We start from the raw sequence: 24,888 nt of genomic DNA on the forward strand, positions 1-24,888 counted from the left end.
GTGTGGGCGAGAGTCTGCCTCCCTCCCTCTCGGGCGGGGAAGGGCCAATGGAACTCCTTGCGCCAGGACAACGGCAGCCCCGACGTGCTGCTTAGCATACCCTCCAACCGGTGCAGCATCTTAATGCAGTGATTTCCCCCTCTGCATCCCTTTCATAACTCTATTTTTATAAATCATTTGTCCATCCATAGTTCAAATTTTTACTACAAGTTTTCTGTCAATCCTACCAATGCATTGGCTCCCAGTACGTTTCCGAGCACAATTCAAAGTGTTGGTGCTGACCTTTAAAGCCCTAAACGGCCTCGGTCCTGTATACCTGAAGGAGCGTCTCCACCCCCATCATTCTGCCCGGACGCTGAGGTCCAGCGCCGAGGGCCTTCTGGCGGTTCCTTCATTGCGAGAAGCAAAGCTACAGGGAACCAGGCAGAGGGCCTTCTCGGTAGTGGCGCCCGCCCTGTGGAACGCCCTCCCATCCGATGTCAAAGAGATAAACAACTACCTGACATTCAGAAGACATCTGAAGGCAGCCCAGTTCAGGGAAGTTTTTAATATTTAATGTTGTACTGGTTTTAACACTTGATTGGGAGCCGCCCAGAGTGGCTGGGGAAACTCAGCCAGATGGGCTGGGTATAAATAATAAATTATTATTATAATGTCTGTAACTCTTTACAATAGCTTTTCAAATAAATTGTAAACTTTCCCCATTCTTTATTAAAGAGGTCCTCTTCCTGGTTTCTAATTCTGCCTGTAAGCTTTGCCATCTGGACGTCGTTCATCAGTTTTGTCTGCCACTCTTCTTTGGTCAGTTGTAGACCCTTAGGATTATCTAGTCCAACCCCCTGCAAAACACAGTCGCAGCCAAAGCAGCATGGCTCCATGAGTGCCGGATTTATGCATAAGTCAAGCAAAATCCCGTATTTTGGCTGCTGATCCCTTATTTTCGAGGCTGCTGGTCCCTTATTTTCAAATCTGTAAGTTGACAGCTATGCCTCGGAGTAGCCTTGCTAAGATGTATAAGACACCCCTATTTCCATCGGAGAAATCTTGAAGGGCTGTGTAAAAACAGCTTTAAAGAAACACCCCCCCCACACGGGGAGGTCTCCCCTTATGGGAGGGAGCGAGACTCCTGGCGGCAGCTGGCGGCGCCCGGACGCCTCGCCGCGCTCCCGGGCAGCTGCTCTAGGGGGCGGCGTCCGCCCTGGCTTCCGACGGGGAAGGCGGCTTCGAGGAGGAGAGGCAGAAAGACCCCAAGAGAGCGAGGGAAGGAGCGCAGCTGGATTACCCACAATTCTCCCTCCGCAGCCCCTGCAAAGAGGTGGAGGTTAGGGTTAGCTCCCCACCCACAGGCAGCAGCAGCAGCAGCAGCTGGGAGGGAAGCAAAAAGGCAGAGGCGACGAGGAAGCAATGTAGCGGCGGCGGCGGCGGCGGCGGCTTTCGCGCTTGGAGAGCGTCTGTTTGCGCAAGCTTGCTGCGGTTCTCCTTAAAGCTCCGTCTCGCCTTTCTCTCTGTCACCTCAGCGCAGGCAGCGCCGCGCGCCCCTCCCGTTACCTCCGCACCGCCCTGGGCAGCTAAAACGCCGCGCGCGCCTCCCCTCAGTCACCCCCGTCTCTCTCCATTCCTCCTCGGCGCCGCCGCCGGAGAACATGGCACCGAGTCGCGCTTCGGCGCTCTCGCCTTCGCCGCCCGCAGCCTTTCGCTGAGGCGAAAGCCGCTGCCGCTGCTGCGGTTGCTTCCTTGGGCCTGCCTCTCCCTTGAGCACAGGCGGGTCTCTCGCCTTCCTTCCCTCCCTCCCTCCTCCTTTCTCTCCCGCCTTTTCCAGGACGGAGCAGCCTCGTCAACAAGGAAGATGCCCGCGCCCAGGCGCCAGAGAAGGCGCAGGCTGAGGGGACGCTGAGGCGGCTGCCGGGAGCGCGCGCGAGAGAGAAGAGGCAGGGGAAAAAAAAATAATAATTAGGAAGCAGCATCAGCGCCTCAGGTTGAAGGGAAGACGGAAGGGTGGGGGCTGTTCTTCAAGGACTGGGGCTGCCTCTCCCTCCCTCCATTCCTCTCCTCAGCATCCTTCGCCAGAGAGAGAGAGAGAGGTGTCGCTCGCTGCATGGAGGAGAGCAAGGCGGGCGCCGAGTCCTCGCCTAGCGGAGCGCAGCAGCGGCGGCTGGCAACCTCTCCGCCCTCTCCCCCGGGCCTTGTTTCTCCTTCCACCCCTCGCGCAGGTGCCCGGCTGCAGACGGCGTTGCTGGAGGTGAGTTGAATGGAAAGGATGCCTCGGGTGGGTGCGGGTTTATTTGCTGCTGCTGCTCCTCCCACGGCAGGTAGGAGGATGGAGGGAGAGATGCTGCTTTTGTTTGCGTGGGCTGCTGGCTTGCTTGCTGGGCGCCACCAGGCGCACGCTCGCCCTTCCCACAGCATCTTGGCCACAGGGGAAGATACAGGATGCAAACGTGAGTCAGTTTTGCTGCTGGTGGTGGTGGAGGAGGAGGAGGAATACGCACACCCACCCATGGCATTGTTATGTCATTTCCTCGAGGCAGCCAGAGTCTTGGCGGCATCCTTGGAAAGGGATGGAGGAAACCACAAGCCAACTCCCAGGGGCCTGTGGTCCCTTCTCCCCCCCCATAAAATATCGGAGGGGATGGGGCCCCCCTAAAGTTGACAGGCAATGCCATTCAAATGGTGTGCATGTGCCACACCTTGTTGTGATGTGGGGTGGGGCTTACCTGCCCCCCCAATATTTTAATCAAGTTGGCACCCCTGGCACAAAGTCACCTGGCCTTGCCTGTGTGCGGTTTCCCGCAGCATGCAGGATAATGGCAGATGTGTCAGGTTCCTCTGTACCGTTATGGCCATCGTTTTCCTCCAGAACTCGTGCTCGGTGCTTAATGCACACACGCACATGCGTGCGTGCGTGCGCACATACAGGGCGATTACACAAGGATTTCCTTATGAGAGGCCGGTCCAGGGTCGGCTGCCCTGGGACTTAGAATTACGGTGAAAAACGGCAGCAAACTCCTGAAACCTCTGTGTAGTTTAATCAGCCTCTGAATCTGTGGAAGCATTTGGCTTTTGATGTTTCCGGTGGCGAGGAGTCAAATTCAGAAGGAATTTGCAGGGAAAAGGAGAAAGGTGGCTCAGGAGTGCGTTCTGTCAACTGGTTTAGTTGAAAGCATTTGAGCGTGTTGTATTGGACATAAGCCAGTCATAGGCAGCCTTTCAGTTTATATATTACCTATAGTTCAGTTGCCTTTCTTGAATGTTTTGCTTCTGACACCAGGTTGATGTCTTGATTAAATTCTTGGGTGGAAGGCTACAAATGACTAGATTTTTGTATAGGGCCTTGTGCTGTACAGGGACTTACTTGCCTTTTTGCTTAAATATAGCTGCCATAGAAAAATATGAACCAGCTGGCAATGTTTAGGATTTGGCTTATTTTGATTTTGAGCTTTGTTCTTATCTAATTTTTCTGGAGAATTAGCTTGCTGGATATCTTACTTTCTTTGGCCTCTTTTGAACCAACCTTACAGAAAAACCAGGAAATATTTAAAGAAAGGAAAGGAAGTATTTTCCATGGGAAGGTTAATGGTGTCACTAACACTTCATTTCGGATGGGATGGCTGTTACATAACTGGGTGCTGTTGATAGCCTCTGTGTGACAATTTAAATGGTTTGCTTCTTTATTGAAAATAGACTTCTTTGATTCGCCACCCCCCCCTTTAGTCAATATGTTAAGAAGCTTTAAGTTTTGCAAGAAAAATGTTTCTATAAAACGGCCAATACATAATTTTCTTCCCTAAGTGGTATGGGTTTTAATTTAAAAGCTCTGTACACATTTAACCATATTTCTGGTGGTTCCTTTTGTTTAGCTTGCCTTTTTTCGTTGACAAGCTACTTCGAGCATTGACAATGGCACTAATTTTCAGTGGATCTTTTCCATTCTGAACAGCTTCACAAGGAAAGAAAGCAGAAAAGAACAAATAATAATTGAAATGACAAATGTATAAAAATCTTCTAACTTAATACATAAATGAAATGACTCTTTATTCTCTAATGCCAAGTGGGATCAAGAGCGTTATATAAAAAACCCTTTTAAAAAATATGCTTTTGCTTTTAGGAGAGAAAATGTACTCCTTAAACCTGAGAAGTAAAATGTTAATGTGATTGAAACTGATGAAGGATTGCTTGCTGGCCTTTCAGATGATCAGCTGCTTCCCCCATTGCTTTTAACAAATTGCTCCTTTTCTAGTTGTAAAGACAGAGCAACTTGCCCTATATATTTTCAGGCTTACTTTCTAGTAAACAACTGACCTAAATGGTGAAGCAGAACCTACATTTTGGCTGCCTTTGATGAAAGAATTTAGATTTTCAAACATGTTGACTCTCTCTGAATGGGCATGTTGTAATTGACTTCTGCCTTTTCGTTTAAATCAGATCATTGTTGGAAACTCATATACTGTATTAGCTAATTGCCCCCCAAATGGCACCTTAGTTTATGGTTGTCGCCGCAAAATGTCTAGGCAATTCATTTTTTTACAATGAAATTTATTATTAGTGTTATTATTCATTTCATTCCTACACCACTTTATATTTTAAAGAAAAGAAAAAATATCAGAGAGGTTTGCAACACATTAAAACATCAGATAAAACAATCTGGAATAAAACAAATTCAAGCTTCAAGGAAAATATTTCAGATCCTTCTCTAAGGGAAATTTTGCTTTCCCCATATTTATCTACTTAATTTATATAGCTGTCCAGCAGCAGAAGTACTCTAGGAAGCCAGTGTGGTGTTAGTGATTAGTGTCTGACTAGGACCTGGTAGATCAGAGTTCAAATCCCCACTCAGTCATGAAGCTCGCTAGGTGACATTGGGCCAGTCACAGCCTCCTAACCTACTCCACAGGGTTGTTGTAGGATAAGGGGGGGTTGACGCGGGTGGGCTGTGGGTTAAACCACAGAGCCTAGGGCTTGCTGATCAGAAGGTCGGCGGTTCGAATCCCTGCGGCGGGGTGAGCTCCCGTTGCTTGGTCCCTGCTCCTGCCAACCTAGCAGTTCGAAAGCATGTCAAAGTGCAAGTAGATAAATAGGTACTGGTCCGGCGGGAAGGTAAACGGCGTTTCTGTGCGCTGCTCTGGTTCACCAGAAGTCATGCTGGCCACATGACCCGGAAGCTGTACGCTGGCTCCCTCGGCCAATAAAGCGAGATGAGTGCTGCAACCCCAGAGTCGGCCACGACTGGACCTAAAGGTCAGGGGTCCCTTTACCTTTACCTAAGGGGGGTTGAACCATGTGCTCATTGGAGAGAAAAGTGGGATATGAATGCAGTAAATGAACCTGGCAACCGGATATCATCCACGTGGTTGTAATTAGACATACGGCTGGTGCCTGGGGAATTTCTACCCCGATTCAGATACCCCCTTTTTTTGCAATTTGTTCCGAACTGTTTTAGATTTTCCCTGCTTGCATTATTCAGTGGAAAAGGCTCTTCCTTGATATTGTGATTTATATTTTGCAGGAGGTCTCTTACTGTTAACTACAAATATGGAAATGTTTTTTTCTGGAAGAGCCATAATACTATATGGAACGCTAAGCTTGGTGATAAATTGGGACAAAACATGGATTTTAGGGAATAAAATGTTTTGTCTCATACTCTGTAGCAGTTTTGTCTGCTTCTACCACTGCTCAATCTGTAAATTGAATGAAAAATGTTTCGAGAGCACTGGTAGGCAAATGCTGATAATTAAAATAAAAAGTTCTCAGGCATGCAATATTTTTTTTTTGTATTATAAAAAAGCAACGACGTTAATTGCAAAGGCAAATATGTGTTGCATTAGAACAATATTTCTACAACAGGACCACAGCCCTTACAACCCATGTAAATCAGAAGTCCATTACTATGAGCTACATAGGGAATGAATGGCAGTGATTAATTAAAAAAGGTAGCTAAGTCAGCAAAAATGCTTTCACCCCTATGATAACGTGTAAATCCACAATAATCTCTGCTCCAATTAGTATGGTTGCAGGCAGCTGTAACAGAGGCAAGAATGCTCACTCTTGCAATGTGATATAAATCTTTCCACATTCAGCTTAGGTAGTTTTAATAGAGATCAGCACCTCCACTCTTGTGATGCAAACTGTTCAGGTACAGCTAATAGGCTTGCTGACCTGTTTCATTGCCATAGTCTTCCATGTGAACTTTGCACACTTCAGCAAACCTCTTTAAAAAAAGATCAGTGCACATGGCAAAACTGCATCCTAGCACTGTGACTAACTGCTAATGAAGAGTGTGAGCAATGCTTCTCTCCGTATGTTTATATTACATTGCTCTCAATTTAATAACCTTTCACTATGTTATCACCAACCATAGTAAAAAAGGGGGGGAAAGTGCCTTGTGGCACCTTAAAGACAAACAAAGTTTTGTAGACTAGAGTCCATTTCATTCAGATGCATGAATTGCAATCCTCAGTTGTAGGTACATATATACAGGGCTGGTGGAGGAGGGGAACGGATTGTAAGCATAAAGGTTAAAGAGAAATGAAATGCAAAAACTACAGATATTCACAATTTAACTGAATAGAATTTACTTCATAAATTTGTATACCACTTGATTTGTCAGACAAACAAACCTCAAAGCTGTATACAAAATAACGTATACAAAATTATTTCAAGCTTAATGTATAGAATCTTTTATTCTCTTGCTAATTCTTCTTCTTTAAAGGTTCATCTTATATTTGGCTTACTTTATGTTTTCTTCAGAAATCTGCTAGTTGCTTTGAATATATACTTTATACCTGACTTTCTTCAGCAATGTTTTATTCTGGATTGTTTCATTTGATGTTTTAATGTAGGTTGCAGACTGCTTTGAGGTCCGTCCCCCTTAAAAATACAAAGCAGTATAGAAATGAAATGAAATGAAAACAACAACAATAATGATGATGAATGTGCACAAAGCAAGCAAGCACAGTTGACCCTTCACTGCAGCAGTGAGTTTCATCATAGTGACACTTGTGCTCTGTGGCCTGGCAATCGTAAACAGGCTGCAAGACAAGACACAGTGAGTCAAGGCAGGGTTCAGGCTAGAGGGAAGGTGTAGGCTATGCTCTGGGGAACGCAAAGCTCTGACATTGGACTAGCAACGAACAAGCCAAAACTGAGCCGATAAATAGTAGTAGCTGCTCTACTCAAAAGGCCCACCCTTCTCCAGTAATCTCCTAATGCAACTGAGTGTGAATGTTATACAGTGAAGTCTTCTGAGTCAGAGGATGACTGTGCCACATCCTCAGGCTGAAGAGGAGGCCACTGGCTCCTCAGGTTCACCTGAGCTCCTCTGCATGCCCCCTGCCCCTTCTGCTTCATAGTCCTCACCCACATTCCTTGAAGATGAAGAATCTGATTCCAGAGCCATGACACCCGCAAAGAATATGAAGACTCTGATTGCATACAATATCTGGTTTATAACGCCACACTATGCTTTAAAAAGCATTTCTATAGACTTGTTGGGATGCGGGTGGCGCTGTGGGTTAAACCACAGAGCCTAGGACTTGCCGATCAGAAGGTCGGCAGTTTGAATCCCCGCAACGGGGTGAGCTCCCGTTGCTCGGTCCCTGCTCCTGCCAACCTAGCAGTTTGAAAGCACGTCAAAGTGCAAGTAGATAAATAGGTACCAGAAGCGGCTTAGTCATGCTGGCCACATGATCCAGAAGCTGTACGCCAGCTCCCTCGGCCAATAAAGCGAGATGAGCGCCGCAACCCCAGAGTCGGTCACAACTGGACCTAATGGTCAGGGGTCCCTTTACCTTTTATAGACTTGTTTAAAGAAAGGTATTCAAGAACAAAGTATGTTCTGATGTTAGCAAAATACTGCTCTCAACAATGTGCAGATTGGCAAGGCAGTGCTCTTTACTGGACAGGTGGAAAGGGCTATGAGTGGGTGGTTCTGATGAACAGGAGTTGGCAGAGTGACCTATTCTTCATGGGATTGCAATTCCCCTGAAGGAGCAGGTGCTTAGTTGGAAGTGGCCTCAGTGGTTAGGTGTGCCTTGCTTTGGCTGGTGTTATTTATGAATTGGGATAGCCTGATTGTGAGTACTTGTGTTTTGGAAGCCTCCAGGCTAGACTACTGCAGTGCACTCTATGTGGGCCTTCCCTTGAAGACTGACGGGAAATCGCTCTGGCAAGAATTTTGATAGGGGAATTAGGCCATGAGTATAGTACTCATTTTATATTTCTATATTTTATATTTTTTTACATTTTATATTTCATATTTTAAAATTGCTATAATGGTTGCCAGTTGTTTCCTGGACCCAAATCAAGGTACTTTGATTTTTAAATCTCTAAATGACTTGGGACCCAAGTGTCTGCAAGAACTCCTTCCATAATGACTTGCCTGTGCTGTAAGATCAGCAGATGAGATCTGGTGGTTCCTCTATAGCCGGCATAGGCAAACTCTGGCCTTCCAGATGTTTGGGACTACAATTCCCATCATCCCTGACCACTGGTCCTGTTAACTACGGATGGTGGGAGTTGTAGTCCCAAAACAGCTGGAGGACCAAGTTTGGCCATCACTGCCCTATAGTATGTGATGTGGGGCTCCAGGAAAGGCCCTATTCTTTTGAGTTGAGTTGGCTACCCCTGCCTGCTACTGCAACTCACTTAAAAACCTGGTAGTGTATACTTACCTACTTCAGACAGAATCCAATTGAGTTTAGCTGAACTTTCCCCATGTGGATTATATGTAGAACTGTAGCCTAAATTTTCAGTGCTCTCCTTAATGGCGTAAAACACATACCAAAGGAAAAAAACCAACCCCTTTAATATGAGTGCTCCAAGTTATTCCTAGAAATCCTGTTTTGTTACTGCAAAAATACCTGCTCTCATAAGCAGTGAAGATGAAATGCAGGTCACATTGCCCCCGGCAACACTTAAATAGCATCCCTGGACTTTCTTCAGAGGTTGGGAATTTTGTTGCTATACTTGGCTGGTAGACACTGCTAAGGGTATACAGCACAGTGTCATATGGTCAATTACGTTAATACTGTACATCCTTCTTCTGAGGTCTTAGTTGTATTTCAGTCTGGAGGAGATAAGAAACAGTAGGCCGTCTTTCTGTATTCCAGTAAAATAAACCTCTCCCTTTCCCACAATCCCTTTCCACCTGCCAGAGGACTTCAAGAAGGAGAGGGAAAGGGACAGGTTTGGTGGTGAGCATGAATAGTGTCTGGTCAGCAAGCCAAGCCAATATTAGTGGGCCATGCATGGTGTGTATAATCATTTCTCCTGTCCTTGTAAGTAAAGAGCAGCTGCATTGTTCTGAACGAAACATAATTTAATGTTTCTATAGTGCTAACAATGTGTTAGGGGCTATAGAGGATTCAGAAGTTCTCCATGTCAATATCAGGGCTTGCACAACAAAATAGGAGCTTTTCCACTGTCCCAACAATATCTTAAGAGTCTGGTGGTGGGGACTGGGGGAAATAGAGTGCGAGATCAGTTATGTGTGGGGGAAATATTACTGAGTGTAACTCTGCAATTTTGTAGTGGAGTTTCCCCTTTAAGGTGCATCCTACATTATGCAGCCCTCTTTGAAGACACCCCCTGTTTAAATCATGGTTGTCTCATTTAAAGATAAAGGGTGGTATCCAACTAACTCATTCTGTTCATGTGCAAATCCTTGCAATGACTGAAGAAGTTACTGCCCGAAGAATCCTCCCTCATTCCAAAGACATCCTCTCCAATTCCATGCACGAAAGTTGAGCAGGCTGCTTCTGAAGGGAGCAGTCTAGCCTAGGACAGGGCAGGCTGCATGGCTCAAACAATCATGTCCACTCTCAATATCTGCCACCTGAGGTGGCTGCCTTACTCTCCCTCATAATAGGACCGGTCCTGAAAGGGATATGCGGACACAATCCAGCAGAGCTACCTAGTGCTGGCTGTGTGCAAGATCACACATTGGCTAAAAGAAAAGAAGGAAGATCACCTGCAACTTGGTTCAGCATTCAGGTCTGGTCCAATACATTTTGATGGTTTAGGTGGAGCAACAAATGGTGCTCCCCCTCAACAAGTCAAGGTGCATAACACCCAAGGCGGGCCAAGTTATTCTTGTGCTCGAGGCAGAAAACCCCACAAGTCTCTCTCCCTTGGAATAAAAAATATATTAGCAATAAATTAAACAACTAATAATTTGCTGCCCTTCCACAACACCTAAAATCTGATGCCTCAGCCAGTAGCCTTACTCTGCCTGATGGTAGGGTCTGGCCTGTTAGAATTACTTTTAAGTAAACCTCAAAGTTCTCGAAGCCAAGAGCAAACAAGTGGCATAGATCTGTGCTGGGTCCCTCAAATTTGTTTTTTTATACTTTTAAGGGCAACTTGCAACTGAATATCTATCATCTATATGTGTGTGTGTTGTTGTTGTTTTTGTATTAAATAAGTGATTTTTTGATTGGCTACAGAAAGTCAGCCAAAACTCTCCCACGTTGACTTTTAGGGGAGCAGGAAGAGATTGTGCAAATACCTCAGATCTGCAAGCCCTCCTTTTGACCTTGTTTTAGTGATAGCAAACATTTAAAACGATGACATACCTTGCTTTTATCATTTTTAATTGCTTAGTCGGGCATGTTAAGCCTCTATTACAATTACACAGCTTGCACATAACGTTACGGGTAAATTATTTATAATGTGAAAGGTATTACAGTCTAATTTTATTTTATTTTTTAAAAAATTAGTATAGTTGATGCAGCACATGGTTTGACTAGAAAGCCATGCAGTTTGACTGCATGTTTCTTATGACAGCTTGGGGCATTGCATATGGGGAGCCTTTGACTATGGGAGGAAAAGCTTGTGCTTTGCTACATGGGTTCGTGTTTCATCTGAAGAATCTAACATACCTAATTCGGTCATGTTTTCCAACCACCATAGTTAATCAGCCATTGACAGTCTTAGAATTGGAAAGACAATGTTTACTTGGTGCATTCACCAGTGGTCAGAAGACTTGCAGGCCCAGACTATGGAGTTTTGGCCAGAAGAAAGCTAGTCTTAGGACAGAAAACAAACTTCTTGGAGAGGTCAGGTGATATAGTTGCAGTGGATGCAGGAGACTTGGTCCAGGAGATTATCTCTGCATCCCTCCTCCTCTGGGCAGCAGCTTTGTAGGGTTGGGGAGGAAGCTAGATTTGTACCTGCCTTCTGTGGAATCTTATTCTTTGGGGTTAGAGGGGGTCCTATAGCTGTTATTCCACTACTAATGTTTGATGTTGTCCTTACGATGTGGAGATAAGAGTCCATCCTCATCTGTTTTACTGGATTTATGAGTCCCCATATCATTACTGGGACTAGTCTCAGGCTTGCCCTAGGGAAGAGACAACCATGTGTGGGTCCATGTGCTTACTGGAAAGTGTAGGAGGTCTCTATGAACCCCATGCTACTGGCCCCTTATTGCCCCAGGATGTAATCTAATAGGGGTCTTTAAAGTGGGATGAGGAACTAGTTCCTTTGGGAAACTCCCAACAATGGACTGTGACAGGTTCTTTGAGCACAAAGGTATTCATCCTTCCGACTCAGCTTGGGTTGCAGCTTTTCTTTGTCACATCCAGGAGCAGCCCATGGTTTTATGCTGCCTTGGGTGAAGAACAAGCTGTCATTTCCTCTCCCATTTCACATAATAGTGCTTCACCAGACTGGCAGCTGTATCTTAGCTTCAGCACTGGTGATGGGACATCATCCTCCAGTGTACCGGAAGACAGCAGTTCAGGGCTCACTGACTGGCACACACAGTTCTTTCTTTCTTTCTTTCTTACTTAGTTTTTATTTATACTTTTCAAGTTTATACACTTCATTAATTTTACAATCAATTTAACATTTCAAAAGTTTGACTTCCTTCCCCCTCTTTTTGCAGTTCCTTAAATTTATTTTTTAATATCTTCTGCGTATCCAAATTCATTTAATTATCTACTGTAAATGTATACTCTTATAAAACTGCAGGTTATTACAGTAATCCTGCTAATGTTTTTATCTGTTTACAGCTTATCTGTAAATATTCACTAAACCATATCCATTCTTTTATAAAAAGTTTGTTGTCTTGATTTCTTAATCTTCCGGTAAGTTTCACCATTTCTGCATATTCAATAAGTTTTTGTATCCATTCTTCCTTTGCTGGGACTTCTGCTGCTTTCCTCTCTTGGGCAAGTAGCATTCTTGCTGCTGTAGTAGCATACATAAATAAATTTCTATACGATTTAGGTACTGTAGTTCTGTCCCTATAATTCCCAAAAGAAAAGCTTCTGTTTTTAAAAAAATAAAGTTACCGTATTTTTTGCTCTATAAGACTCACTTTTTCCCTTCTAAAAAGTAAGGGGAAATGTGTGTGCGTCTTATGGAGCGAATGCAGGCTGCGCAGCTATCCCAGAAGCCAGAACAGCAAGAGGGATTGCTGCTTTTACTGTTCTGGCTTCTGAGATTCAGAATATTTTTTTTCTTGTTTTCCTCCTTCAAAAACTAGGTGCGTCTTGTGGTCTGGGGCGTCTTATAGAGTGAAAAATACGGTATTTTGAGCATCCTTTTCTATATATTGTATATCATTTCCCAGTAAGCTTTAACCAAACAACAAGACCACCACACATGATAAAAAGAACCTTCTTTACATTTTCAACACTTGTTTGATTTAGATTTATACATTTTTGCAATTTTACTCGGTGTTAGATACAAACAATATATCATTTTCATATAAATTTATCTAAACCATAACATGCTGTAAATTTTATATCCATATTCCACAATCGTTCCCATGCTTCGGAAGGCTGGCACACACAGTTCTGGCCACTAGCAGAAGGATATGATTTTGGGGCCCAGGAAGAACAGGCAGCAACTCCCAGCTAGCATCTCCCCACTTTGTCCAGGGCCTACTGCCTTCTGATACAGCCGCTTTGCTCTGCTTAATGATAGGGTTGTGTCCTGTCTCAAGGTGGTGTAAGATGGCACTTTAGGGAGCAGCTCAGATGTGCAAGTTATCACTTGATTTCTGTATGCTGATGACAGGCAGCCTTTGAGAGGAAGATATTTATAGGGTGGGGGAGAATCAAGGTTAATGCAAGATTTGCCTTGTTGTCAGCTGCAGCTTTACCATGGTGTTTTGTGTTTTATTGTCATTGTGAGTGCTTGCATCGTTTGCGTGGTGTCAGAAGCACAGTTAATTAATCCCAGCAGGTGAAGCTCTGCGGGGGAAGAAAACGAGGAACGGGAAGGTGAAAAAGGCTGTTTCTTCAGAGTGGAAAGGGGGAGTTGGAGGAGAATGAGAGAAACAACAAAAGGAGAAGTGAAGGCATTCAGGCTACTGTAAACAAACTTTGGCTTCACACCTGTGCTGTGCATGGCCACAAAATCAAGCAAAACCATGTTGAAAAGCATTAGGAATGCTAAATTCCCAGATATTATTATTGAGCATCCTTTAACACTGTGTAATATTTGTGTGGAATGAGTCAAAGTATTCTTCCCCTGGCTCTTAATGTGCTTTTTCGTTTGGAAAACGATCAGGTGTTTCCCAGCGCCACAAGCATTAAAAGGCAGTGATATATAGTCAGGGTGGCCAGTCAGACATGGAGATGGTTTCAGAAGCTTAGCTTTACTTTAGAAATATGCATTATATATTTTTTTTACAACAAAATGGTGTTTATTCCCAAGTAAATGTTTTTAGCATCAGGCAGCAGAAGCAAATCCCCTTTTGTTCCTGTGGTCATGATGGTGCTAACACTTTATTCAGTTTAAAATGCAAAGCTGTGCCTATGCCAAGGGTACTTCATTTTTAAAAAAATCAGGGTTAGCAAAATGTTCATTTGGCAAGCAATCACCTATTACTACCATGATGTCAGGTAACATGTGCAGACACTCAAAATGACATCATGCGCATGTGCGGAAGCGGCAAAATGCAACCCGTGCACGCGCAGATGCGCCGTCGTGTTTACGTTCCATTCAGGATGCAAACGGTGCTCCGGAACGGATCCCGTTCGCATCCCGAGGTATCACTGTAATTTAATCTCTGCAGCCTTGTTTTAGATTAACATTTTCGATATGTAATTTATGCATAGAATGCTCTATTTTAGCTTTTATGGCTAGGACATAATTTCATGCAGTTTTAAAGTTATTTGGGGAGGAAATCAATTAATTAGATGATTTAGCAGATTAGTATGAAGATTTTTTCCTTTTCTGCGCTTTTTAGATTACTGGTTGAGATACAGTCGAAAATGATTAGTAGTACAAAATTGCTTCCAGCAGTAATTGTAAGATTTTGGTGTACTGTATATATTTCGCACAGAGCCTAGTGAGATCTGAATATTAATTTGACTTTGTAAGTCTCTTCGAATTCAAACAGATTAATTGCATTTCTCATGAGACTTCTTGTATGCCTGTGCAAAAACAATGGTGCCTTTTCAGATGTAATAATTTGGCTCTTGTTTCCCTTCGCATTTGGTTGCTGAAATAAGAGAGATGTGGCTTTAAACATGTGCTCAAGGATGGTTCCCACAAACAGACCCATGAGCACATGAACGCATAGAGGGGGGAAGTGCCTGTAAACCACATCCCTCCACTACTGACAGAACCATTGACTATGTCTGCTGACCGCCACATGGTTGGCATCAGTGGAAACGGTTCCTGCTCTCACGTGTGGGTGCTAGGCATGAGCATGTGTGTGCCATTCTTCTCAGACTGATGCTGAATGTGCACCTGCAGGTCAGCAGGCACGTTGGACGGTTATGGCGTTGTGGGAGCAATTTCCCTCTGCTTTCCACCTCACAAACTCATGAATGTGTGAAGGCATTTATATGAACAGTCCTTTCCTGAGTTTTAGATTTTTCAGGATGTGCCAGATTTCCATGGCTTTCCCCACAGTATACCCAACCATTTTTCTGCGTAGATGCACATCTCTATTAGAATGTGTGGACAATAAGTAGCAGAGACTGCTTTGTTTCGCTTTAGTCCTATCTGTTTCCCTCCATATCATACCTTGACTGGGCCCAGAGCGCTTCAAAAGGCAAGGGAGATGGTGTCTACAAGACCAGAATAGGAACCAAAAGTTTCCTGGCTTAATGCTGGGACCTAATTTAGTTAAGTTAGCTACTTCGTATGTGAAACTTAACTGGCCTCTTCAGACACAGAAGGGGAAAAATGTGTTCAACATTGGTTCCTTGGATTGGCCCCGTCTGGTATAAAGGTCTCCTGCCTTTGCTTAGTCAACATAAAATTATCAGCTGTTATTTGTTTGCAGCTGCTAAGCTTGCCCACCTTCTTAACAGAGAGGTCTCCTGATGTGGAAAAATGCTGTGCACATGACGGTTTGTGCTTTGGGAAAGATTTGTGACCTCTGATGTCGGAGTGTAACTGTAAAGGATCAAGGTGTTTGCAATGTGCTGCTTCTCTGTTGCAAGCCTGTTTTGTGGCAGATGCTTGGTGACAGGTTCTGAAAGGGGGAGAAGGCATGCGGAACCATTGTCTGTACCTGGTGAATTCATATTAATTGGTCTTTGAAATGACAGGCTTTGATTGGCAGGAGTAGAGTCCTCCAGATACTGCTGGACTCCAGCTCCCACTGGTCTTGACCGTTAGCCATACTAATTGGGGCTCATGGGACTCGGAATCCAGCAACATCTAGAGGATGCTGTCTTCTCTTATTCTTGCTCTAGTCAGTGAAAATAGTTAACTGCGAGTGGAGGTTAAAAAAAGTCAATTGGGAAAGTTAGGTGGAGGTGTGAGCCAAAGACCAAAGAAAGCTGCTGAAAGTGCACAGCCGAGGCCTGAATATTAATATTTATTTCCCAGTGTGATAGTTAGACTTTGGTGAACTATTAGAAGAACAGAGATGGTAGCAGTGTTAGGCAAAGAAGCTGTTCTGTTAACTGGCCCAAGCAGCCAGAGGTTCGACAGGAGGAGCTTGGGTGTCAGAGGAAAATAATATCTGGTAGCTGGATTAGGCCGGGAGTGATTCTGGTTGGGTTGAAGTTTTCAGGAATTTGGCTTGAGATATACGTAAACCTCTCAGAGGCTGCTGTTAGCAACGTGTCTCTTGAATCTTTAGATGTTGTCATGAGGCACACTTAAGACACAAATATCAGTATTCCTTTATGTACAAAGCACCTTTTAATTAAACAATATTAGGTTTTATTTTGCTCTGTCCCCCAACATTATTTTCAATCTCATGCATAAACCTTTTATGTCAAGGTACCAGGAAGTTTTAAAAGGAAATGGGTAGCAGCAGAAAAGGGGTCACACTGGGGAACTCTTCAGTTACTGTGGCAGGAGGGGTGGTTCCATAGACCTTGAAATATTAAAAAATTACACAAGTACAAATATCTAAACTCCCTCTTAGAAGGGTAGCAAGAACAATTCACTGGCACAAAACCTTCCCATGCTTTGCTATAATTACTGCTCCATATTCCTTCATGGGAATCAGCCTTTTAATCTATATCTATCTATCTATCTATCTATCTATCTATCTATCTATCTATCTATCATCTATCATCTATCTGTTAAATAGTGGGTAGACATAGCAGACGACGCAGTGATTTCTCCACAGCAGCTCTTTATTTGCAAGCTGAAACAGAACTGAACTGAAGGGTTCAGTCAGCCTGCTTATATAGAGCTCCTGTACAATGTAGCTGTAACAATTTTCTAAACTATCCAGCACTGAATGTCACTTTCGATCCCTGATTTGCATAACTATCTACAGTAACCCTCTGCTGGCCCAGAGTGAGAACTTCAGTACATAACACCATCTATCTATCTATCTATCATCTATCTATCTATCATCTATCTGTCATCACCTTCAGCTCCTTCTTTCAGAAAGATTGGTTTATACTCAATACTTCTACCTATATGATTTATTGATCAGGCTTCTATACCAGTTTAACTTCAATGCATTGAGGGCTCCCAGACCATTGTGGCAACAGACCTGACTTTCTGACTTGGGCACAGCCTGGCCCACAGCCTTATTCCTGGTTTTTACATTTCTCAGGTCCTTGATGGCACATTGTCAGTTCCAGAGGTAGGCAGATGAGAATGAGAAGCATCCAACTAGCAATCTGGGATGCACCAAAATTATGTAGATCATTAGCTTCTGAAGGTAGCACTCTTTTCTCTTCTCTCAGATGGCACAGAATAGGAAACTGGAATGATCCAGCACTTAGAAGTCAGTAGGTAAAAGTATGTGGATGTGATTTCTGTGTTTGCCAGAGTTTTAAGACCACCATTTGTCTCTTTTCTTGGCTCATCTTCCTTAACATATCTGGCAAAGAGCAGGGTTGCTACTGTTCCTTGTCAAACCCTGTGACTCTTTCCTGCTTGTGATATTATTTATGTTCTTGAGATCACAGGAGTGGAATCAAATAGTAAGAAGCTCAGCTTTAGTTTCTATAACGTAACTCTTAAGCCCTTGAATTCCCAATACTTATAGTTGATTTTTTTTTTTTACAGTTGCATTAAATTAATTTGGAAGGTGGGATTGCTGTGGCAGACAGCTCGATTGGGTTATACTGGTTTCGCCTTCCTTCCCACACACTTGTTTCTTTCATTCTTTGTGCTTTACATACACAAATAAGGGTTATGGGAGTGCCCCCTCATCTCTCGTGAGCACAGGAAAGCTTTTGTGAATTACTGTGTTTTACTTTGTGCTCTGAAAATTGTTAAGCGTGGGCTTGTTGCTGATTTGACCCGCTGTAGTCTGGATTGACCCCTCTGATGCCTATTTACTTTTAAAATGCCTTTCGCAGAATTGCTGACTGCTTGAATGGCATCTTGTCTCTTTTGTCCCTCAGACATTAAGAAATAATTTAGGATTGGGGGCTGGAATGTGTCCTGTGTCATATGTAGAGATACAGAAGCCAATTAATGCAAAGTGGATGGTTGTTAACAGAGAAGCATTATTTGCTCTGCTGCTTTGTCCTTAACATTTTTTTGGTGGCCCAAAGAGAAGGCTAAACTGATTTCTCTGTAGCGCTGAGCTTTGTGATTGGAAAATAATCTCTCGAAAAAACATTTTAATTGGGTCACGGTTCCACAACCACCTGCTGATGATCAAGCAAAACAGAATCAAGCTCAAGAATTGCAAAGCATTGCCGTAGGTTCCTTTGGGAGGAAAGGTGGTATATATATATATTTAATAAAATAAATAAAGTTAATAGATGGTAACAACAAAAATCATCACAAGCATGCATAATAATAAGAGTAGAACAAAATAGTCTTGGCTACAGATTAATTTTTAGTTTTTGTTTAGCTGAGATATGGAGACCATTGTGAGTGTGTATAAGTTAGAATAGCTGGCACACACCTTTCCATAGCAGTAATCCTGAGTACAGTCATACCTTGGTTGCCGAACGCCTTGGAACTCGTACATTTCGGCTCCCAAATGATTGAAAACCGGAAGTGTGTGTTCTGGTTTTTGAACAGTTTTTGGAAGCGGAACGTCTGGCGCAGCGTCCAATTGGCTGCAGGAGCGTCCTGCAGCCAATCAGAAGCTGAGTCATGGTTTTCGAACGGACTCCTGGAACGCATTCTGTACGAGAACCAAGGTACAACTGTATTAGGGCTGGTGTTGGCAATTTGCATCTTTGGCCGCTGCCAGGGTTGATGCACCTTGTCAGGGTCCATCAATGATGCTGACCCTGGAGCATGTGGCCGGGTCTGTGAACTGCCTGATGTTTTATTTACCTACTCTAGACCAGGTATTGGGAACCTCCGACCCTCAGGCCATATTTCATCCAGTGGAGTCCCAATTTGGTTCCTAATAAACACCTACTTGTCTCACACCTGACGTTGTATGCGACATCAAGTGTAGGGCATGTACCAACTTCAAAAGGATAACTAGGAGCTTAAAAGTGAGCACCTGGTTGTTCCTTTGCTAGAGCAAAGCACACCCCCACCATCTGTCAGCTGATAGGTGGGGGGAGCATAGGAACAAGAAGCAGTTTGCATGGAAACTGCTGCTAAAATACAGGTTCCGTTCTAGTGGCATTTTCATTGCTGCTTCAGGAGCAAGTCTCTTTGAAGGCGTACTGGGAATGCAGGAGATTGACACCTCAGGTATAGGGCAGGTGCCCCCCCCCGCACACCTGCTTAGGGGGGAAAATGTTTCCCATTCCTTCCCTGGACTGATGCTATCTTGAAGGCATTGTAGCTAATTAAAATGATGAGTGGGTCACATCCACCTGGCACAAGATGCAATTTTGATGCTGCCCATCCAGCAGGTAAACTCATAGATGTTGGAAGAGGGCCACCTGATGATGCTTGGCTGTGGGGAGGGGTGTTTAAACCTGCAGCAGCTTTGCTATGTCTGTAAGATAAAGATGCACGTCATGTAAAATATTCCTTCTCCTCATAGCCATAAAACACGGATTTCCCTGCCTTTTAACAGAGGGAGAATACAGTTAAGTGGTCCCTTCAAAACAAACAAGCAAACAAAAGAATGAATCCTGGATTTAAAGTAGAGACTTGATGCCTCTAGTCTGGAATATTTTTTTTAGGAAAAAAAAGAGTTCAGACATATGTTTTAAAAACAAACCATAGTAAAGGAACAGGAAACAGAACTGAATTTTTATACACATAAATATTTGCATCTGCAGTGTAATAATTTCTCCAATAGATTTATCTACTTGATTGTTGAAGAGTAAACAGGTCCTTTCTGTAGAAGTATCTTGTGTTATAACTGAAAGTTGAAGGAGGTTGTTTTGAATGTGGAATTAGGTCTTTGGGGATTTTATATCTTTTGAAAGAGCCCCTTGATTACTTTTTGCTTTGTCCAGAGAAGCAGATTACTACTGGCAGTACTTTTCTTCACAATGTTTTTGTATTTTACTGTATCAGTCACTTATTTTACACTAGCTAGCAAGTGATGTTTACAAGTCTACAATGAGAAACCCTATGAATTAGGCTTTTCCAATGGCTGGATTCCACGGTCCTTTACTGAATACTCTAAATAACATTTATCAGATTATTCAGGCAGTGTACATGTTTTTGTATGTGCCCCTCCTTGTTGACAGATAAGAGAGGCAGACCTTGGCTTTTGCTAACTTCATATAGGAATATCTGAGGATAACAGTGTGATCCGTAGAGATGCAGAACGTTCTTATCTCTGAGAGAATATCTCAGTTTCCTTTAACAGAGCAGAGAGTGATCTTAAGGTTATATTTCAGTAAGTGGAGCTGTGAAGAACTTGCTGAAGGAGGATGACACATAAGGCAAAGAGGAATTGGGCTTTGAGGACACCGTCTTTGTGAGAGGAAGTGGGGTTTGGGTTCCTGTCGTACCTGTGCATGTTGAAAAAAATACCCACACATAGGTTGGTGGTGGTGGCAGGCCAGTCCTTTGTTTTTAGTGTCCTGAGGAGGTAGGAGCAGGTGTTGTTCCAACACCTGGTAATTTTTGCAATGCTAGTGGAGCCTCTTATTATTCCCTCCAAGCAGAGCATTCCACTCTCCTGACCCTCTTCCTGCCCTTGCTCTGTTTTCCTTTTCTGTTTGCCACTCTGTATTCCACAGCTACTGAGCATGCTCAACCCTCATTTTTGTCCCTTTTGGCTTTTTTTTTTTATTCTGCAAAGGTTAAGGTTTCATCAGGTTAGATGACAACCCCACTTCATTACTCACCACCTGAATGTACTATCGGAAGGATATCCTTTATAAACTAAGGCTGAAGTCCTGCTGCCCTGTCTTGTGACACCCCCGTAGATCCATATTTGGGCATAGCAGTTGAATTCAGGTTGTCACTTCTGGTACAGAAAGCCTTTAGTAGTTTGGGACACTCTACTTGCAGAATCGCCTTACCCAATAGGTGCCCACTGGAGTGCTTCAATCTGTGGAACTGGCATTGTTTCAGGTTGTCCAGGCAAGTCTTTCCGGACATGTAGATGCTGACACACAGCTTTAATTACAATCAAGTGGCATATAAATGTTAGAATGGGGTGATGGAATTGTCCTCTCCCCCTGCCCTCCCCCAGTGCAGGGATATACATTTGAATCATTGCAACATTTATCTCAGTAAATATGATTGCAGTTACTTTTAAAGTGTTGATGTCAAACTCTCTAGTTCCTTTTTCTCCTAATAATATACATGTTTGCAATCTTGTATTATATTCCAGTATATTTAAACTCTTGCACTTTTGCTAAATTATATCTGGAGGAATTAATAAATCTACAGACACGTTCAAAGAGCTGAACAGATCATTCTAATTTTTATGAATGGAAAGTGTGATGACACAAGTTTATTGAGTTAACTATGTGCAATAAGAAATGATAGTTGTACTAGGCGAAACCAAACCAAATATGGAGAACTTAGCATTTTTCTTCTTGGAATAAACCACTTCATCGGCCTTCCATAATTATGACTTCAGTGATATGGCATGTTGTAGACCCAGGAGAGGGATCAGTGATGGACCGGGACAAAAAAATTGGCTCATGGATTTAAAGCATTCAGGAGTCGGGCTCTTTGCTATCATCAGTTATTCTACAACAAGAAACTATACAGAGAGAAACATTTCTTTTTTGATGGAATGCTTCTGATCCGCAACAGCAGCTGAAGTATTTGTGAAAAAGCTGTTCTGTAAGGGAATGCGTTTTAAAGCATGTTCTATTGCAGTGCTTAGATGAGGCTACTTGCACACTTCTGACTTGGGACACAAAGTTCAGTGAGACCTGATTCCAGATAAGTGAGCTTGCTCCATTGTTAAACAGACTATGTGGAAGAAACAGGCTGCAGCCATACATGAAAGCAAAAGCAGCAGGTGCAACCATACAGCATAAGCCTCCAGGACCAAAATAAAAATTATGAGTGCAATTTTGCTTTCTTATGTTTTTAAACACCAATAGTTTCATGTCACTGGCTCAAATGAGCCTTTACTTATGTGGTAGTTAACTTAGTCTATGAATTCAATCAATCCGTTAATACCCTGCCTTTCTTCCATAATGTGGTGGTGTGCCAATTTCTAATGCTACTCTTGCAAAATTTTGCTGATGACTAACATAAGAAGAAATGGGAAAGCTTACATTCAGATTCTCCTATCAGTCCCGTTGTGTGTGGCTTGATGCTGCAAGCACTGTGAGTTCCTTTCTGTTGTTGTTTAGTCGTGTCCGACTCTTCGTGACCCCATGGACCAGAGCACACCAGGCACTCCTGTCTTCCACTGCCTCCCGCAGTTTGGTCAAACTCATGCTGGTAGCCTCGAGAACACTATCCAACCATCTTGTCCTCTTCTCCTTGTGCCCTCCATCTTTCCCAAAATCAGGGTCTTTTCCAGGGAGTCTTCTCTTCTCATGAGGTGGCCAAAGTATTGGAGCCTCAGCTTCAGGATCTGTCCTTCCAGTGAGCACTCAGGGCTGATTTCCTTGAGAATGGATAGGTTTGATCTTCTTGCAGTCCATGGGACTCTCAAGAGTCTCCTCCAGCACCATAATTCAAAAGCATCTGTTCTTCGGTGATCAGCCTTCTTTATGGTCCATACCCCTGTTTTAAGCAAAGGGAAGATTCTGCCACTTCCAAACCATTAAGAAGTGGTCTTCATGATGCACATGGGAATGAATACTTTTGCTTGATTTTTTTCTTTAGAGTTGTCACTGATAGTTTTTGTCTTTCTTAATCCTCCCTTATTCCTCCCTTGTTTCTTCCTTTTCCAAGTGAGAACCTAAGGGTACACCTTTATTCCAGGCATGACTCTTAGGCAATTGAAAATTTGAGTTTGTTAAGAGAACAGAGTTTCTTAATTTATTGAATGCATGCATAATAGTTAAGTCACCACACCACCCCCCAAAAAAGCTTGGGAGTATCCTTTTAGGTTGTCTCCATTGTAATATATTTTGTGGTCTGCTAGAAACAGTACATTGCTTTCAGTGCCAAGTTAAAAATATTCAGTCTACAATGCAATTCGTGCTGGTGACGGTGACTAAGATAAGAGCAGTTGGCTCAGTTTTCTGGTTGACCTTGAAAGCACTTTGTTTTACTAGGAAGTGGAAAATTAACCATTGGGTTGTATCCAGAAATGAGTCCTTAAAAAGAGATGCATTTTGTGTTCTTGTTTATGGTGTGTGCAGCTTGGTGAACATCCATGCTACTTGATAATTTAAAACTGCAAGCCGCTTTCGAACCACATTTTGTTTCCAGTTATAATTTGAAAATTTTAAATTAATCAGCGAGTTAGCCTTATGGGTCATTTCTCTTCTGCCTCCCACCCATCCTTCCATATAAGTGACCAACACAAATTGTATCCAAATGTTAGATTTATAGTCCACTTAATGCCTTATTTGAATGTGACTTCACAAATTTTCATTACTGTTCATGATTTACAGTTCTCATACATTTAACTCCATTAGAACTAAGGGCAGAACTAGATAATATGTGTGACATGGGACTTGCTACTGAAATTACAGAACCATGTAAACTTTTACCATTGTGTATTCGACATCCTCATCTTTGTCTCTCTATGTCTTCCACTCTTGTCTCTGTCAAAGGGCGAGCCAGCAGTAAATCACACGGTATTAGCATGATCTTCACAGACTTGGCTGAGTGCCTAATGAGCCCAGCAACTCATCCTCAGTAGGACTTAGCCCATGAAACAATTGCTGAGACTGAAGGTCTATGCTTCTCCACAGCTGTCAAAGTTCCCTCTTCTTCAGGGCTTTTCCCATGCAGCTGGAGACTGTGGCTGCATACAGCCTTTTGCTGCTCTGCCTGTTTCAGCCCTCTTCTGGTTCTGGTGGGGAGGAGAGCTTGTTGCAGCAGGAGGGGGAGACGCCTGTGACTCTTCACCACCCTGACTTACCTGTGCCTTTTGACCTTCTTCCTCCCACTCATGGGCTTCTGCTTCAGCCTCTGATTCTGGACTCCTCTCTGCCACAGACTCTCCTAGCTCACTAAGCCCTATTACCCCTTCAGCTTCCAACAGCTCCTTTTCCCAATCTTCCCCCTCTGACCACTCATCGTTGTCTCACCTCCACTTCCTGGGCTCCGAGCCTTGTTCCCTTGGTGGTTTCCTAGCTGGTTCCTCCCACCATTCCTCTATATCCAGCCAGTCCATGACAGTCAGCCATGATGATATCATGACACATCCAAGTATTCCTATATGTTTTGGCAGGCATGGGGGACTTGTAGCTTTCCAGCTCCCAACATCCCTTGCCAGCATGGCTAATGGTCAGCGATGAGGGGAGTTGTAGTTTGGCAACATATGGGGGGGGCACCGGTTCCCGACCATTTGGATGAGATATGGGGGAAGAATTATTTGTAGGACAATGGGGCTTCTATTGTGGGTTGCCATCTGATTGGATTTCACTTTGATTCTGATTTGATTTTAGGATGTATTTTAATTGATTGCCTGATTTTATGTTAATATGTTATATAATTGATGTTAGCCGCTCTGAGCCCAGTTTTGGCTGGGGAGGGCGGGGTATAAATAAAATTTATTACTATTATTATTATTTATTTATTTTGTTTTTTATAATGAGAAGATGAATCAGTATGCAACTGAACTTTTGAATCGTTGTTTATTTAGATCATGTGAATGCCGTCTAGGCAGAAATAATTCATTTTGCTCTGATAAGATTTGTTGGATACTGTTAGGGTTTCTAGGGCAGTCACTATTTATCATTTTCCAAAGGAAATCCCATCCAAGTTTTGGCATACAGTATAGGTAATCAATAGGTGCTTATGACTAATGTCATAGTCATTACTGCTGTCAGGTGCTATATACTAAAATTGAAAGCAGCAGAGTGCTTGCCTTAACTTCTTGTTCAGATTGTGGAGGTGGGTATGGGGCACAGTCACTTCAGAATATACATGGCTCATCTCTTTAAAAAGATTGAAGACTGATACCATTACTCCTATTTAAGAGTTTGCTCATGTATAATTTGGATTTTTTATTTTATTTTAGAAACAAAA

The 24,888-nt window shown here is 43.2% G+C and overlaps 1 protein-coding gene across 3 annotated transcripts in view; it reads left to right on the top strand.

The window, feature by feature from the left end:
- The first annotated feature begins 1,470 nt into the window (after positions 1 to 1,470).
- The window catches only part of HECW2 (HECT, C2 and WW domain containing E3 ubiquitin protein ligase 2), a 186,251-nt gene continuing 162,833 nt past the window's right edge, over positions 1,471 to 24,888 (top strand). Inside the window, exon 1 of one of the 3 annotated variants that reach the window (XM_053360466.1) lies at positions 1,471 to 2,239. The gene's annotated coding sequence lies outside the window, so the exon portion shown is untranslated. The remainder of the gene's footprint in view (positions 2,240 to 24,888) is intronic. The other 2 variants (XM_053360454.1, XM_053360447.1) reach the window with 2 other exon arrangements.

This window comes from Podarcis raffonei, chromosome 1 (assembly GCF_027172205.1).
Source record: "Podarcis raffonei isolate rPodRaf1 chromosome 1, rPodRaf1.pri, whole genome shotgun sequence".
NCBI classification, from domain to species: Eukaryota; Metazoa; Chordata; class Lepidosauria; order Squamata; family Lacertidae; genus Podarcis; species Podarcis raffonei.